Genomic DNA, 18,257 nt, shown 5'->3' with positions numbered 1-18,257 from the left:
ATTCAGATTGACTGCTAACCCATTAAGAATAAATGTAGCCTGGCTTGTATCATTTGAATGAAGAAGCACGTTACATTTGTACAATGTTACTCTCCAATATGGCTGAACTTTAATTAGCCTAACATTTAAGCTGTTTCTTTTTTATTCCTAGGCAACTCTTTTCCCTGCCGTATCAATTTCATTTTTCTTTGATATTTTGCCTTTCTTTTCTTCTACTCGAAGTAACAGTTAAGTCTGAATCATGATTCCATACAGAAAAGGGCGCATGATATTAAATTTAAATATAATGACGAGCATGACGTCTTGTGCAATATTCATGCACGTTACGATGACGTATGACATTACTACTTTCCACTGATGTAACAAAGCTTGTGGAGTTGATAATGTATCTGGTGTAATTTTAAAAAAGTGCGCTGAGGAACTTGCTTTTCCTCTCACTTATATTTATAATAAATCCCTTTCATCCGGAATCTTTCCGACGTTTTTTAAGCGTAGCAATGTGGTGCCATTTTTAAAAAAGGTAATAAGCAGGATATTAGAAACTACAGACCTGTTTCACTGTTACCTTTATTCAGTAAAGTCTTCGAGAAGATCGTTTTTAAGAGTTTATATGGCCATGTTGCTAACGTTATCTCTGATGATCAACACGGTTTTGTTCTTGGGAGAAGCGTCGAGACGAATCTAGCCACTTACACAGACTTTATTTCAACAGCGTTCAACAATATATTACAAACTGATTCAATTTATCTTGACTTCAGTAAAGCTTTCGATTCCATTTCTTATAAACTACTTATTCACAAACTTTCTTCTTTCGGTTATACCGGAAATTGCATTAAGTGGCTTGAGTCGTATCTGTCTGATCGCTCCCAGAGAACTGTCATTGAGGGAAGTTTTTCCAAATGGTGCCCAGTTGTATCTGGTGTACCCCAGGGTTCTATTATTGGTCCCCTGCTTTTTATTTTATACGTAAATGATTTGTCAACATGTGCTCGGTCATCAAATGTTATTTTATATGCAGATGATTCGAAGCTTTATAAAACTATCCAGTCAATTTCTGATTGCACATTGTTGCAGGATGATCTTGACAGAGTTGTTTGTTGGTGTTCAACATGGAAGCTTAAGTTAAACATTGACAAATGTGGCTTCATTAGTTTCACTAATAAGACTAAGATGATTCTTTTTAATTACTCAATTAATACAACTCCAATCACACGTTTTACGTCAATCAAGGACCTTGGTGTCATACTTTGTGGCTCCATGGATTTTTTCCGAGCACATTGATACTGTCGTCAAGAGAGCAATGCGCAATCTAGGTTTCTTAAAACGCAACTGTCAAGATTTCCATAATGTAAAGTCGGTGAAGGCCTTGTACATTTCTTTGGTACGGAGCTGCCTCGATTTCTGTTCTGTTATATGGAATCCATGGCAAAGAACCTAGTTGATAAAGTTGAACGTGTTCAAAAGAAATTTATCAGATACTTATGCTTTAAACAAAACATACCTTACTGTTCTTCAGAGTATAGAAAATTATGCACATTTTTCAAACTACCTCCCCTTTTTAATCGTAGAAAAGTTTCTGATCTCTGTTTTTTATAGAAATGTATTCATTCTGTGGTTAACAGTTCTTATTTAACACAAATCCCACTGAATGTTCAACGAACTTTAAGATTTAACTGTCCGTTTCGGGTACCAGCAACCAGAATTAATATTCGCAAGTACTCTTTCATTCCACGTGCTCTGTCCACTTTTAACGAAATTGCAAAATATTATCCAAATATTGATATTTTTGACAGATTTAGTCTTTTTAAAACTAGTGTAAAGAATTATTTTTATACATGATCTCGTTTGTGAATCGCAATTGTCTGCTTTTATTGTATATATTGTATTTATTGTTTATTTTGTGTGATTGTGCTTGTATTTCTTTTTATGTCGAGCGGAGCCTGTAATTGGGATTTTATTCCTGTTGGTCTTCCGAATAAATAAATAAATAAATAAATAAATAAATAAATGCTGCGGTCCAAGCAAGAGAATCTCATCTTAAATAATAAGAGAGTGTTCAGTCACTATAGCCGAGGTTGGTCCGACAAATTCTTCTTGCATCACCGTCAAAATAATAAGACCCCACAACCACTCGAAACACGTTTATTGCCCCCCCCCCACACCCGTTGAAGATGATATAAAATGTATGACGTCACTCTCGCATGCAATTTTGATATTTCATAACTTTGTTCGTTGCAGAAAGCTACCTGTACAGTATATGTTTAATGTTTAATACATTTCTATAGCGCTTTTTCTACAATAAAGTATTCAAAAGCGATTTACATCAAGTAAAAAAATAAAAAGTATGCAAACAATAAGAATACAAAACAAGATTTAAACAAAAATCTCATAAAATGTCCAATAATATTAAAAAGTAATCAGTGCAGTTGATAAAATTGTTTAAAAAGAAATGTTTTTAATTTTGATTTAAAAGGTTGAATTTCTGTTATGCACTTTAATTCAAGTGGGAGTGAGTTCCATAACCTTGGACCACAGACTGCAAATGCACGATCATCATACTTGTTGAAAGATCTTGATACTACAAGATTCATACCGGAATTTATCCGCAGATTATACCTATAAACGCTGACTCTTTCTACCAAGTCACAAATATACTGTGGTGCCATACCATTTAGAGCCTTAAAAACCTGCAAGATAATTTTGAAATTACACCGGAAGCCAGTGTAGTTGGATCAGTGAGTCAGTCACACCATCATACTTTCTCAGATGCACTTCCACTGTACTCTTGCTGCATCATTTTGAACACGTTGTAATTTATTAAAATGCTGATTTGGCATGCCGTATAAGATTGAATTGGTGTAGTCGAGGTGGGAGCTAATGAGAGCGTGAACAAGAATTTCAGTAGTGTCTTGATTCAAATAATGACGAATACGTCGGAGGTTGTATAAGGTGTGACTGGCTTTTTTACAAATCTGGTTGACATGGTGCTCCATCGACAAGGTCGAATCAAGATATCCTCCTAAATTACGAACCTTGTTAACAATTTGATTCTGTCATTACCAATTTGAACATTGTCACAAGTTAATTTTGCGAGCTGTTGTTTGTGTAAACAAAACTCACAACTTCTGTTTTGTTATCATTAAGTTTCAACCTATGTTCCAACATTCAATTTTGAATATCACAAACACAGTTTTGTACACATTCAAGAGCTGTGGTTTCATCATCAGCTCTCGGTGCAAACACTTTCAACAGCTGTGTATCGTCTGCATAACCATGACTGTATAATAAATGTTTGTTTATGACGTGGAACAATGTACTTGAATAAGCTGTAAACAGAACCGGTCCAAGGCAAGATCCCTGTGGAACACCAAATCTGATACCACGCTTTTCAGACAAACTATCAGATATCAGTACTCTTTGTGTTCTATTACTCAGATAAGATACAGGTAATGGGGCATTTGCTTGCATGTGAGCTGTTAATTTGTCAACAACGACCCGCTCAACAAGCTTTGATACAAAACTTAAGTTACTGACTGGTCTGTAATTGGAGAGAATGGTACCAGCACCTGGCTTTTTCAACAATGGTATTACAATAGCTTCTTTCCAGCTATCAGAAAAAATGCCATTTTGAAGAGAACAATTTATCATACAGGTGATAATAGGAAGTAATTCTTCAACACACTCTTTGAGCAACCAAGTTGTTTTTCTCGAGGGTCTATGGTTGGAATGGGGTCACTCTTACAATGATTTGATGGTGATCTTAATATGTACTTCCTTACTTCATCAGCCGTGACTGATTGGAAAATTTCAAATTTCCGAGTAATTACTCTAGAAGTACACCTTCCTGTCAGTACATATCTTCCCATTTGACAATCAAGATCATCTATGATTTTGTCAACTTTATCTAAGAAATGACTGTTGAATCTATTAGCTAACTCAAAATTTGTGGAGTGATCTGGTAAAGGTGTAATACAAGCTGGTTTTAGCAATGAGTTAATGACACCGTAAAGCTTTTTCTGATTACCATGACAGTCATTGACTTTGTTTCTGTAATATTCAGAGCAAGCAAAATCAAGCTCCCGGCAAAAGCGATTTCTAAACTATTTAAAAGTTTGTCTGCTGATTACGGTTTGATGCAGCCTCCACTTTCTTTCTGCACGTCTCCTCAGTCTTCTGACAAGTGTAATATGCTCATTTAGCCAGGGTAAACTCTGTTTAGTTGTTACTCGTTTCGAAACCATTGGAGCATGCTTATCTAAGAGTTTGCCTAATACACTATTATATGTGGAAACCAACGTATCCAGATTACTACTCTGCAAAATAACTGGGTCGTAAAGAGCAGACAATAGCATATCATTTCTGAATGTTGTTAGGTTGATCTTTCTATATGCACGAAGTGTAACATATTTGTTGTCGATACTCCTGTCAACACGACTCAAGTAAGTATGAACAAACTGTCCAGTTGGTACTGTTTCAAATTCTATAGTTTACCGTATGACTGAGAAATGTAGAAATCATTTCAGTGATAATTTACGTTCTGCTTCTGTGCACAATCTGCTGGAAGATTCAAAAAGGGCATTGCCAAACATAAGTCGTTCTATTCATATCCTGAATGACGCTTTAAAGGTAGCAGGTGCAGATGGGCGCATTCAGACGAGCTCTCAGAAGAAACAAACGACTTTTCAGCCACCTTGGTTTGGCGATCTTTGCCAACAAGCTAAACATAGCGTTTATGATAAATTAAAGTTTTTTAGACAACTGGGGTGCTCTGATTCACTATAAATCACTATAAAACTGCGAAAAATCCTTCAGGCAGATTTGCAAGAACTGCAAGGCAAACTATCAACAGTCTATTCGAAATCGCTTTCGAGAGGCTGCATTAAATAATTCGGGTGAATTTTGGACCATTTTAAAGTCAGTGTCTGGCCGTAAGAAAAGTTCTACGAGTGATATTGACATTCAGACATGGTTTCACTATTTCAGTGATTTGTACAGAAATGCAACGATTTAAAGTCGGGGGGTTTGGAGTTCTTGCAATCTGTCGAAGATCAATTGGCTAATTATGTAAGCGGGGATGGGCCAAAGGAGATCGATCATGATACAAATGACGTTTTAAATACTCCAATAACTGAAGATGAAGTGTTAAAATGTCTGAAAAAGCTGAAATCTGGGAAAGCGCCCGGTCCAGATGGCATACCCAATGAGTTTTACTGTTCTTACTGTTTACTGAAGATATAATTTTACCAGTGCTTGTAGAATTATTCAATCTAATTTTCGATTCTGGTATTTTCCCTTCCGAATGGTCCTCTGCCATTGTGATCCCATTATTCAAAAAAGGAGACACGGGGGACGCCAATAATTACAGAGGTATTTCCCTCCTAAATGCTCTTGGTAAAGTCTTTACCGCAGTCCCTAATGTTCGTTTAACCACATGGTCGGACAGTTCAAATATAGTGTCAGATTGCCAATCAGGGTTCAGAAAGAATCATAGTACTGTTGACAATATTTTTGCTCTGCACTCTATCATTAAAAATATTTAAGCCTAAGACGCGGTAAAATTTACTGTCTCTTTATCGACTTTTCAAAGGCCTTTGATAGAATTAACCACTCTCTTTTGTTATATAAACTTTTGTCACTGGGTATGAAAGGCAAAATATTTAAAATCTTGCATTCTATGTATAGTGGTATCAAATCTTGTGTGCGGGCTGGCAATGTATCGTCTCAGTATTTTGAATGCTCAGCTGGAGTGAGACAGGGATGCATTCTCAGTCCAATACTATTTAGTTTCTTTATTGAAGAACTCAATCATATGTTCATGTCATCTGGTCAAATGGGTATTCAGCTAACACAAGATATGTGCGACCTTTTTGACCTCCTGTATGCAGATGATGCGGTAATATTTGCCGATTCGATTAGAAATCTCCAGCGTCTAATTGATATTTTTTCTGCATTTTGTACAAAATGGCGTATGGAGATTAACCTCGACAAAACGAAGGTTATGATTTTTCGAAAAGGGGTCATCCCTCTCGTTTAGAAAAGTGGTATTTCCGTGGTGAAATGCTTGAAATAGTCTCGTATTACAAATACTTAGGTCTTTCCTTCTTAGGTCTTCTTCTTTCTTCAAGGAATACTTAGTCGAAAGCGGTGTACACTTTAGCTTATCAAGCCAGTAAGGCTTTGAATATATTGTCCGCCTCCAGACGGAAATTAGATTTTCTGGATATAATGCTCATTTTAAATTATTCGATGCAATGATTGTACCAATTTTATCATATGGGGCAGAAATTTGGGGATTTCAATATTTTGAGGTTTTAGAGAATGTACAGAGGAGGTGGTGTAGGCTCCTGTTGGGAGTACCTAAACACACTACTACAGAAGCAGTAATTGGAGAATGTGGACGTCTCCCTATCTATTGTATCACCATAAAACGCTGCATCGCTTACTGGTTAAAACTCCTCGAAATGCCATCCCATAGAATTCCAAGACAGGCATATTTGATGCTGTGTAATTTAGACAGCATGGGTAGAAATACTTGGGCAACTTCTGTAAAGGATATTTTATTTTCGTTCGGATTTGGGTTTGCCTGGGTTTCCAAGGAAGTTGGTAATAAAATCATTTTCTGCACATCTTCTTCGTTAAATGATGCCTATACTGACAACATACAGACAGACACAAGTGTTGGGGGTCAAGGTCAACAACTTTATTCCGATGTTGACAGGCTATGAGCCGATTTCCGCCACTCTAGGGGTAATAAGGTACATATTCTAAAGACGAAAAGCAGAAAGAAAGAAGAAGAAGAAAGAAAACAAATTCAATTGCAAGCTAGTAGAATAGGGAGGGAGGGTGGGGAACGCTCTGAGGTCGAAGCCAATACTGATTAACTATTAAGTGGCCTCGTCCGGAGACCGTCCCACTCACAGCCTCGAACCCGGCCCATTTAAACTACAATAAAACAAGTATTATTTTCACAAAATAGAGTTAAAGATGTATACAAACAACGTTGGCTCGAAAAGGTTTCACTGAAACCCAAACTCCGTACGTATATCCAATTCAAAAGTTTACTAGAGCCTGAGAAATATATGTACCTTCGTTGTAATCACCAAGCTATCCGAATGTTTACATATTTTCGCTGTTCAGTACTCCCTCTTGCGATGGAAGAAGGCAGAAGAGATAACATTGCTCCAGCTTTTAGATTTTGTAAAGTTTGTAACACAAATACGGTAGAAGATGAATACCACTTTCTTGTAATCTGTCCACTGTACAATAATTTGAGACTTCGTTACTTGCCAAAGGATTTGTTTCTGGAACCAGATTTCTGTAAATTTGTAAGGTTTATGAGGTCATCTCTTTCAGATGACCTACTCAGTCTTTGTAATTTTGTCCACAGAGCTTTCAGACTTCGAGAAAAAGCTGTAATGTACGTTTACTCACAGTGATGTGATCTGCGTATTTTGTCAGTTGCGAGTCTATTCATAGTCTTTTCTGATATATGTTGTTATGCACTCTACTCATATGTTTTGTAGTATTTTTCTTTTGGAAAAAAATTCTAAATGTACCCCCTTTGCATATACGGACCGGTGGCCTTGAAAAGCAAATAAAAGATTATTATTATTATATTATATTATAAGTATACTGGGAATTTCAGCACTTCAAATATGTGGTGATTGTGCGCCTTCACAAACACCTCATAAAACCACTTCTTGTATGAAGTGTGCATAAATGAGGCATAATGACCGCACTTCGTGTACTTTGAAATGGGCGGTGAAGTTTCAAGAGATACTGTATGCGATGTATAAAGCTCGCCCGATTGTGAAACTCGTCGTTAAATTTGGTTAGATTAGTATACCTTGTTTGGTGTGCTTTGTGGCTTCTTATTGTGATATCCCTCGGCTGATATACATGAGATTGTGGTACAGTGCTCGACGTATATAATAGCACGAGTAAGTGTGTATGCGTGTGTGTGGAGTGATACCGGTATTCATTTATTACATCTAAGCGATGTATTCATTGCTTCGATAAAGTTCGTGTGCGATGTGTGATAGTGAGTGTACGAGCATGAAAGCTTCACGAACTCTACAAACTTGTTGAGAGGTTGCAGTCAGAAAAACGCAATTACATAGCCCACAATGCTTTAGGAATAAGATTTGAAAGAAGTGTACATGGATAATGGTATCGCATTCATATGGCCCTGGATGTAAGAGGGAAAGTGATGAGAAGTCGAAAGATGATTATGTGTAGATAATTATGGAATTATTGGCAGCAGCTCATTACAAATCATAAAAGAAGAGATTTATTTGAACGGCCGTCCCCAAATGTCTCCTCAAAAATCATGAATTTCAAATTACAGAAAATCTTGTTTTACGATTATATAGTAATTGAGTCGCACACTAGAGATATTTCCCTCATATATGACGCCCATCATGCATTGTTAAGAAACGAGGAACCAGACTTGGAGTAAAGTAAAAGTTATATAAGCCCTTTGCCTTGACTGATATATTCTTTAATGCTTATATAATGGACGTCGCAAAGCTCGAACAACAGCTACAGAGAGATTATTCCAATCTTGAAAGAAGTTTTCATGGAGCTGAAATAGTGTACAGAAAAGCACAAGACAGGGTCTAAGAGTTACTCCTAAGTATGTAAAAGATAGTTCAGACTCAGCTGACAGATACACTGCACAGACCAATTTGACGTCATACGATCAGCCGTAAAGGTTTGACAAAGACAGATGTACAATTTCAGTTGTCAAGTATACTTTCTCTGAAAATAATCATGATAGTAGGTGGAAAATAAGAGTAAATAAAAGGATTTTCATCTTCACCTTATTTTTGTATGCCAGTGCAATAGATTAACAATGCACTGCTCAAACCGATAAATGAGTTAAGATTACTACCAGTCGATGGGATTTCTGAGAGAAACAAAATATAATTATAGAGAAGCAGACCGTGCAGAAAGTTGACCGAATGCGTCAAACTCTTTTACTCCTGTGAAATTATAAGGTCATGTCCCTAAGTGACCCCATTATTTTAAATTCCCGAAAATTGATTTCTTTGTTGTTTTTAGTTTTCTGGCCTGTCTAACTTTTTTCAATCTTGTGGAACCTTTGTGGAGATTAGTTCACTGTCGTGTAGAGTACTTTGGTTACCAAGGAAGATAGTCAGCAAGGATAGCAAGCATAAGTTTAACTTTTCTGACATGCGGACATTCGTATTAAACTTGAAGATTAAAGTGTGCAAGATACGTGATAAAATCAGTTTTATATCCTACGAACGTTTTAAGTGAAGTAAGCAGTTGATGTAAGAAAATGCTGTCTTACTGCAAGAGGAAGCAGATCCAGTAGTCGGCCTATGTGAGGGCGTTCTTTAGCACCCAAAGTTCCAACAGGAGTTGGTGTCGTTGAAAATGTTCAACAAATATGAAAAAGCAACAGGTGCAAAGCTGAACAAAAAGAAATCCAAAGGTTTATGGGCTGGGAGTTTTAAAAACCGCACTGATTCAGTGGAAGGGATCGATTTTTCAAACAAGGTTTTGCAGATCTTGGGAGTTGGTTTGGAAACAGTAACACATCTAGAGAAAACTGGAAAACAGTGATGGAAAAATTTACGAATTGTCTTAAGATCTGGAATACTAGAAATCTGTCGTTTAAAGGCAGGGCAATAGTAGCTAATATGCTGGCTGCATCAAAATTATGGTACCTGGCATCATTTGATCACGTACCTAAGGAAATTATTAATGAAGCAAATAGTAAATTATGGAATTTTATTTGGAGAGGCAAACGAGAAGTTATAAAAAGGGGCATTTTCATTCAAAGATATGATGACTGTGGCAAAAAAGTTGTTGACATTGAAGAAAAAATTAATGCACTCCAATTAAAGTGGCTTATGAAATTATTTGAGAAAAATCCAGATAAAGGGACCCCTAAATGGGCCAGCTTATCAAAATATTTCATAGCGAATTATGACAATAAACTGAATAGTGATTATCACTACCTCCATCTCAATTTCAAAGTCAACAACAAACGAACCCAATGGTGTATGGGGATATGTTAAATACCTGGAAGTCACTTAGACTTACAAGAGTGAATTTACCAACATCAAAACGGAATCTTCTTAGTGAAGTTCTGTGGTATAATGACAATATTAAGAATGAAGGAAGTGTCCTCTTTTATGAAAAATGGTCAAAGAGTGGAATTTTAAGGCTTAAGGACATCTGGAATGATAATAGGAATGACTGGCTTCAACAATGGGAAATAATTGCAAAAATTAGAGGAGGTACAAATAGACATGTGCAAGAGGAAATTAAGACAGAGTATGAAACACTCCTCAATGCTATTCCAGATTCCTGGAAACAAATCATCACTTCAAACATCCAAAATGAAGAGAACTATGATATTTTAGACTTAGAGAATTATGGTCTGACAAAAAGTGATGTCAAAACCAAGTCACTTTATTGGAAATTAGTTGATAAGAAATGGCATGCAGTCAAAGGTCAAATTGGTCAAAAATGGGCTGAGAATCTAACTCTCACTGACAGTTACAAAGCTACTTTATTCAGCCGTCTTAATTCAACAGGAATTGTCAGCAATTCAGTAAATGATTTAAATTGGAAGATTTTCCATCGAGGCCTAGTCACAGGAAGCCTGGCCAAAACTTTCAATTTAAGTGATGGGAAATGCCATATTTGTGGCCAAGAAGAAACACTGGAACATATCTTATTTGAGTGTAAATATGTAAAAGAAATCTGGCAGAAATGTATTTCTTTCTTTGTCAGAGAACACAACTTTGATAATAATATCAATATCAAAAGATTAGCAATTGCAGGAATCGAAAATGATAATAATGCAACATCTGACATTATTTACTGTATTACTTCCTTTGTAAAATATACAGTTTGGAATATTCGAAATTCGGTTACTCTTGATGGGATTAAAGTTTCCCTTCAATCCTATGTCATGCAATTGAAATGTTATCTCTCCTCATGGATGAATACATTGTATTTCACTTATAAGATGATGAACAAAGCTGAGGATTTTATCACAAAGTTTTCAAGCCTTGTAAGACTTGAAGGAGAAGAATGCATCCTGAATGCATTCATGGTTTTTTTTTTCAGACAAGACGCATTGTAATTTTAATGCATTCACAGTTATGTAGATTTGTTTTATTTGTGACTATGTTGAAATAAATTTATCTTTTTCAAAAAAAAGGAGTTGGTGTCAGAAAATGCTGTCCACTGCAAGGAAGCAGAGTCCAGTAGTCGGCCGTGTGAGGGCGTTCTTAGCCCCAAAGTCCAACATGACTTCAATCTTATGTCATGCAATTAAAATGTTATCTCTCCTCATGGATGAATACATTGTATTTCACTTATAAGATGATGAACAAAACTGAGGATTTTATCACAAAGTTTTCAAGCCTTGTAAGACTTGAAGGAGAAGAATGCATCCTGAATGCATTCATATGATGATCTTTGTAATTAAACTGCTAATTATTTGGGGTTTTTTTTTCAGACGAGACGCATTGTAATTTTAATGCATTCACAGTTATGTAGATTTGTTTTATTTGTTACTATGTTGAAATAAATTTATCTTTTTCAAAAAAAAAGGAGTTGGTGTCAGAAAATGCTGTCCACTGCAAGGAAGCAGAGTCCAGTAGTCGGCCGTGTGAGGGCGTTCTTAGCCCCCAATGTCCAACATAGCTCAAAAAGTTCCCAAATTGGCCGAATTTTCCCTGTTTTCCTCTTCAAATTCATGTGAATAAACTAGCTTTACAGATATACCTGATATTTAAGTATATCACTGACCGTTTTTAAATATGCAGCCGCCTATCAGGTCAATTTTGGGATGAAAACCTCAACAGGTACGTAAACTTTAATAAAATCAAAGAACTAAGAGTGTTAAATTCTTTCTAGAGGACATTTAGCCACAAAGCAATCGGACATCGGTTCTATATTATCCTCAAATTGATTGGGACAAAGAACAGTAAAGCAAGGTATGCCTCAAACTCTTTTACTGCATTGAACTTGTAAGGTCAATGATCTTCATTGTAGAAAATTGTTTGGTTTGGTTTGTTATTTTGTTTTGGAGCATGTCTAAACTTTTTATAAATATCAGTGAAACCTTTGTGGACATGAAATCTTTGCCATGCGGAGTGCTTTGATTATTCATGGAGACAATTCAATTCAACTCAATTCAATTATACTTTATTCATCCCATTAGGGCAATTCAGTTTGGCTGACAACACACAAAATAACACAACAAAACAATAATTACTAGACTAAAACTAAAATAAAATACAGTAACAACTCACAACGACCATTAAGACACATCATTTAGAAACCGCACAGAGGTAGGGATAAAAGAATTCTTGTTGGTTTGTCAAACAGGATACTTAAAACATCTTCCAGAGGGAAGCAGTTGAAATTCTGAATTTAAAATATGATCTGAATTTAAAATGGAACGTGCTTTCCTCAGACAATGTTGCTTGTAAAATGATAAAATACTCCTCTGTGGTGCGCCAATAATCTTTGAACTTACAGTAATGTTGACTTAAACTCTGGAACCAGCTGATAAATGAGAAAGTTACAATACTTTCGATAAAAGACTTAAAAGAGGGATAAAATTGTCTTATTTACTGAAAGAGATTCCAATTTCCGTAGAAAAAACAAACGTTGTTTCCCCCTTTTTTACAATCGCCTCTGAGTTAGCGTCCCACCTCAATTTGTCATCAACAATCGAACCGAGATAGGTGTAATTCTGAACAATTTCAACTTCCTGTTCAGGAATAATGCTCTCCACAGGTTTCTTTTTCTGTCTCCTGAAGTCAAAAACGATTTCCTTAGTTTTGGCTAGATTCAGATTCAGCTATGAATTGTCACACCAATTAACAAACTCGTCTTGGACGGGACCATGTTGTTGTTCTTCAGGCCCTACGAGAAGCGATACGAGAGCTGAATCATCTGTAAATTTTACAATGTGTCGACCTTCATAATTCTGCAATCATCTGTATACAGTATACAGAGCAGAGGAGACAAAACACAACCCTGTGGAGAACAAGTAGATGTTTTTAAAGAATCTGACAGTCGACCATTAACAAGCACTCGTTGAGATCTGTTTGTTAGAAATTCAATAACCCATAACATCAACTGATTATCGGGCCTAAAATTCGAGATAAGTTTGTTGGCGAGAATATGAGGCTGTATCGTATTGAAGGCAGATGAAAAATCTGCGAAGAGAACCCTGGCATCTTCAACTTCCCTTAAGCTCAGCAATACTTGCCTAATTCGAACTTCAGATTTGATAGATTCGTGAGAAATCAGTTTTAATTAAGTCCCAATACGTGTCGGTGGAACCTTTGTGGAGATTAATTCACTGTCATGTGGTGTGCCTTGCTACCCACGAAGATGGTTCATAAAGAAAGTAGTATCTGACGTTTAAGTTATCCAACATGCAGACATTCTTATTTAACTTGATGTTAAGATGTGAAAGATACATGATAAAACAGTTTTATATTCCTACAGATGTTTAAAGTGAGGTGAGGAGTTGACATTGCTGTCTTCAGGCTTTGTTGGGAATGTTAAATACATCTCTTCAACATACATTTCTTCAATGTTGTAACTTGGATCAATATAAAATCAGACGGTAACCCCAACCTCCAACCCCCCCTCCCAATTGTACATCAGATTCTGCAAGGATTGAGAACTTTGTGCTGTCATGGTAAATCTATAATTTGCCATAGAGGGCAGTCTCTACACAGTCTTTGGTTTCAGTGATGTAACTAACGGTTCCATGGGGTCAGACTTGTAATCCACTGTAGTGACTTCATAGATGGCTTGCACTGATGGACGTGGTTTACTGATACTTGACAGATCCACTGACAGCTTGAGATTCTTCTTGCCAAAAGGTTTCCTCAGTGAAATTTTCAACCATTCTTCTTCAAATCATAGACTCAATGTCCAAATCCAGAATAAAAATCAGGGGTCACTGTGCAAAGTATGGTACAAGAGAAACAAGCTAGCTAACATTAATCAATATTTGAATTTCAAAATGGCTGCAGCCCTGTACTCAATGGGGAAGAATAAAATTTCGGTCTTTGAAAAATTAAGATGGTGAAAAATAATTACTTCCACTGAACTTTAATATAAGCCAACCAAAAGTGTTCAGTCAGAGAAGAATTGAAAAAATTTGTGAGTCTGAATAACCGGTATCTCTCCCGAGTCCACAAAAGTGTTAGGTCAAAAAAGAATTGAAAAAATTTGTGAGTCTAAATATCTGTCCCTAAGGCATATTCTTCCTTAAATATATCAATATTCTAACTTACTTGATACTACTCTTTTTATCCTTTGGTTTTATTGGTGTTGAGATGTCTGTGTAGCAGTCGTATGCCCCAGGACTAGGTCCTTGTAATTGACACACACTACCATGGTGATGATGACTATGAAGAATGCTGTTCCTAGGCAACCACTGACGATGTACAACGTCTTGATGTGTTGGCTATGATTTGGGGGAAGTTCTGTCACATTAGGTTCACTATCAAATGTCATTTCTATTTGTGCAACAAAACCAAAACAAAAACATTAAAATTTACAAGTTTTGAGGACAGAATGTCATACAAACAAAGGCACAGAATATTATTAAGAATCAACCGGTATCTGTTACAATGACTTTACTGTATCAGGTGTATTAATATAGAAACATATTCTACAGGAACAAAGTATGAGATAAAGTCCTACAGGAAGCTAATTTGGACTCATCTCGAATCAACTGAACTTTGGTGGCAATTTTTGACAAAGTCATAGTCCTGTTGTCGTGTACAAATCCAATAGCAATCTTATGGAACAGTTTTCTGCCCGATAGTAATTGCTTGCAAGGATATCCTTTGTCTTACAATTCTGAATTTCAGTCCATTAAATACATATGGAACAAGTCTGATGGATCTCATATGATTTTGACTTACATTTAGCATTCCATGTTTTCATATGATCTTAATAATAATGGTTTAAATGTTGTAGAAATCAATCATAACATTTTTCTTTTGGTGTTTTATAAATACGTTTATTCTTATTGACATGTGACATATAGTACTTACTGAAAATGAATTGACCGATAGAGGAACAATAAGCAATTCTGCAAGGAAAGCAATGCTGTACTTAAGCAAATGCTGTACAATCCTGAACACGGTGAAACTTCATTCCGAAAACAAGTGTGTTCTATTTCAAATAATGCATACTTCATATAACGTCAGTGTTTTTCATATCATTTTAGCAAACATTTATTTTTTTTACCTGAACACATGAGTCCTGTGAATTTGGAAGGACAGTAGCACTTGCTACCCATTGATGAGGTCCTTAATTGTCCCACCATTATGACAGGGGTTGGGAGAACAGTCATTGATGTTAATTTCACATTTCACTCCTGTAATGAACAATGACGTTCAGTTATTGACAAATGAGTGTCTCCCTTGTTGAGTGTGGTATTGCACTGTGGAAATGCACGATATGAAACCTTTATCATGGAAATAAATTATATTATATCATACCAGTATATTGAACACGTAAATGCAGTGATCTGATTGGTCGAGACGCAAAAAGAACCATGGTATATTGGCGATATACCACGGCTGGCACACACGCAAGCTCTCGGCAAGAGCCCAAATCCTTTTTTTGGGGGCGTTCTATGTGAGAATTTCAATATACTGTTATGATATAATAGCAATAAATCACACCCAGTGACGGTATACCATGAGATTTTGACCAGTTCACTTCATATATGCACTCGCTATCGCTTGTGCATATATGTCGTGAACTAGTCAAAACCTCTAGGTATACCATCCCTGGGTGTGCTTTATTGCTTAAATATTCAATTTTTATCAACTTGTATCTGTCTCTCACGCTGGTAAAGTCTACCTTTGAATTTATGCAAATGAAGGTGTGAATCATTTACTCTCGGCAATTTTAGATTATATTCAGTAACAAATGTGACAAAACAAAAATGTGTGTGTACGTACATGTATGTTTACACACACATATACATAGGGCTAACTTTTTTCCCTGGTAGTCCACTTGGGCTACCATCTTCTGAAGTTAGTAGTCCAGTGACAATGGTTGGTTTGTAGCTATTTTAGTTCAGTGATATCTTTTTTCATTAACCTGATATAAAAAGCTATGTTTCAAGATTCTGCCCATAAAGTGAATTTTCTAGTCATTTGACGTGAATATAGCACACCTTAAATACCCAAGGAAATAGGTATAATTGACAATAGTGAAAGTTTGGTGACCTATTGACAACCGGTTTCACTGTCAGAGTTCATGCAAATTTTGACAATCGTCATGACAACGACTTGACCTCAGCACTGAGATATACTGTAGCATGGCTAAAAATAGATCATGGGCTTTCAATAGGGAGGAGGCATATAATTTCTGTGTAATTATGATTGATATATTATGACCAAAATGAAACAAAAATGCATTTTCATTTTCTGTGCCTGTCATTCAAGTACCGTAGCCCAGATATAGAAACTTTGTTGCAAAGTTCCACATGGTCGTCTTTGTAGTTTGCATAACAAAGTCAGAGTATGGCCTTTCTTTGTTTAGCTGGGTTTGACTGCATTAAGCTGGTCCCCAAGTGACAGACGGACATGGCATGCCAAGTACTGGCTGAATTTCAAGTCTCAGGCTTTGGTAGTCCGTGTGGGCTACCATTTCATGGATATTGGTAGCTGATTTTGAGCCCAATATATATATATATATATATATATATATATATATATATATATATATATATATATATATATATATATATATATATATATATATATATAAGGTTTTTGCTATTTTTTTGCACAACTCTGTTGTACCATATGGCAAAATTTGACTTCTAAAATAACATGGTGACAGAATATCAACACATATGTTATGAAACTCGTTGTCTATCAAGAACACTTAATGACTCTCTCACCTGTGTAACCCTGTTTACAAACACATGCATACATGTGTCCCAGGTCTTGTGAGTGGCTTCATATGGCATGGACTAGTCACACAGAGATTGACTTTACTTTCACAGTGCTCTCCAGTGTTACCCAGTGGACACTGACATCTGTAGTCATTCACCAGGTTTTCACAGAAGCCATCGTTTTGACAAGGATTGGACAAGCATTCATCGTATTCTTGAATCCCACTGTACCCTGTTAAAAAACAATCAACAAACAATGTTTAAGTTTTGGTCTTTTCATACCACAACAATGTAACAACATTTGTGACTCTGTATCTCAATCAGAATTCAAGGTACCTAATTTACATACATTTACATAAAATATTTTCAAATGGACAGCGCCTTCACTTAGGATTTCATGGCCGTTGGTCTTTTTTCTGTGATCCGATGAGCTAGCAGGAGTAATAGGATAGATCAAGGACTTACGGTATTTGACTGATCTTGTTGTGAGCTGTGTCACAGGTGACGCTGATGTTAGTGGTGCTGATGTTGCCACAGGAGGTTGAATGGAGCAGCCAGAGCTAGTGAAGTAGATGTCATCAATAGCAATGTCTCCAGTATATCCATTTCCACACACTCCTTGAATTATCAACTGAAAACAGAAATGTGCTCAAGTGATGCGAAGGATTATACAGTTTCCATGAACAGTCTTGCTTGATGTGATGAAATCATATATTGCATCAATTTCAATACTCAGTTACCCTCCAATACTGAAAGACAGTTAGCTAGCTCTAGAGGTGAATTCAAGTTACACCTATTATATGTAATACAATACGGTAACTCTGTTGTATGTAGACGATGACATTTTGTGGAGTGACTGTGGTGTATTTAAGAGGAAGATGCAAAAGCCTAATTAAAAGATAATCATAGTATACCCCATGTGTGACAGTAGATATGTCTTACCATAACATAAAAATAACTTTGGACACGTAGAAAGACAGTATTAAGCACATCAATCAGTGATACAATTCACAACACACCAAAAAAGACAAGTCAACAATGCAGATGACTGAAAGATGTTTACTCTGATCACATATATTTGGGATAGGATAGGATAGGATAAATAATTTATATAGCTCCTAGTATCCATCAGCAATCACGGTTCACTGGCACTTAAATTTACTCTAGGTTACAGGTAAGCTCTCTTGAAGAAATGAGTCTTAAGCATAGATCTGAAGGTATGAATGTCAGGAGCTGATTGAATTAGCTGGTAGTTTGTTTCATGGAATTGATGAAGATTAGGAGAAGGATATTTTAACCTTTCCCCAACTTTCAT

The 18,257-nt window shown here is 36.2% G+C and overlaps 1 long non-coding RNA gene across 1 annotated transcript; it reads right to left on the bottom strand.

The window, feature by feature from the left end:
- Positions 1–13,974: 13,974 nt before the first annotated feature.
- On the bottom strand, positions 13,975–17,168 carry LOC139129141 (uncharacterized). The gene is made up of 3 exons (XR_011551531.1): positions 16,949–17,168; positions 15,277–15,406; positions 13,975–14,537 (listed from the first exon to the last, which is right to left on the bottom strand). It is a non-coding gene; the product is annotated as an uncharacterized lncRNA (long non-coding RNA).
- Positions 17,169–18,257: the final 1,089 nt, after the last annotated feature.

This window comes from Ptychodera flava, unplaced genomic scaffold (genome assembly GCF_041260155.1).
Source record: "Ptychodera flava strain L36383 unplaced genomic scaffold, AS_Pfla_20210202 Scaffold_94__1_contigs__length_393698_pilon, whole genome shotgun sequence".
NCBI classification, from domain to species: domain Eukaryota; kingdom Metazoa; phylum Hemichordata; class Enteropneusta; family Ptychoderidae; genus Ptychodera; species Ptychodera flava.
The sequence above is the reverse complement of the archived record's forward strand: the minus strand, read 5'-3'. Positions and strand labels throughout refer to the sequence as shown.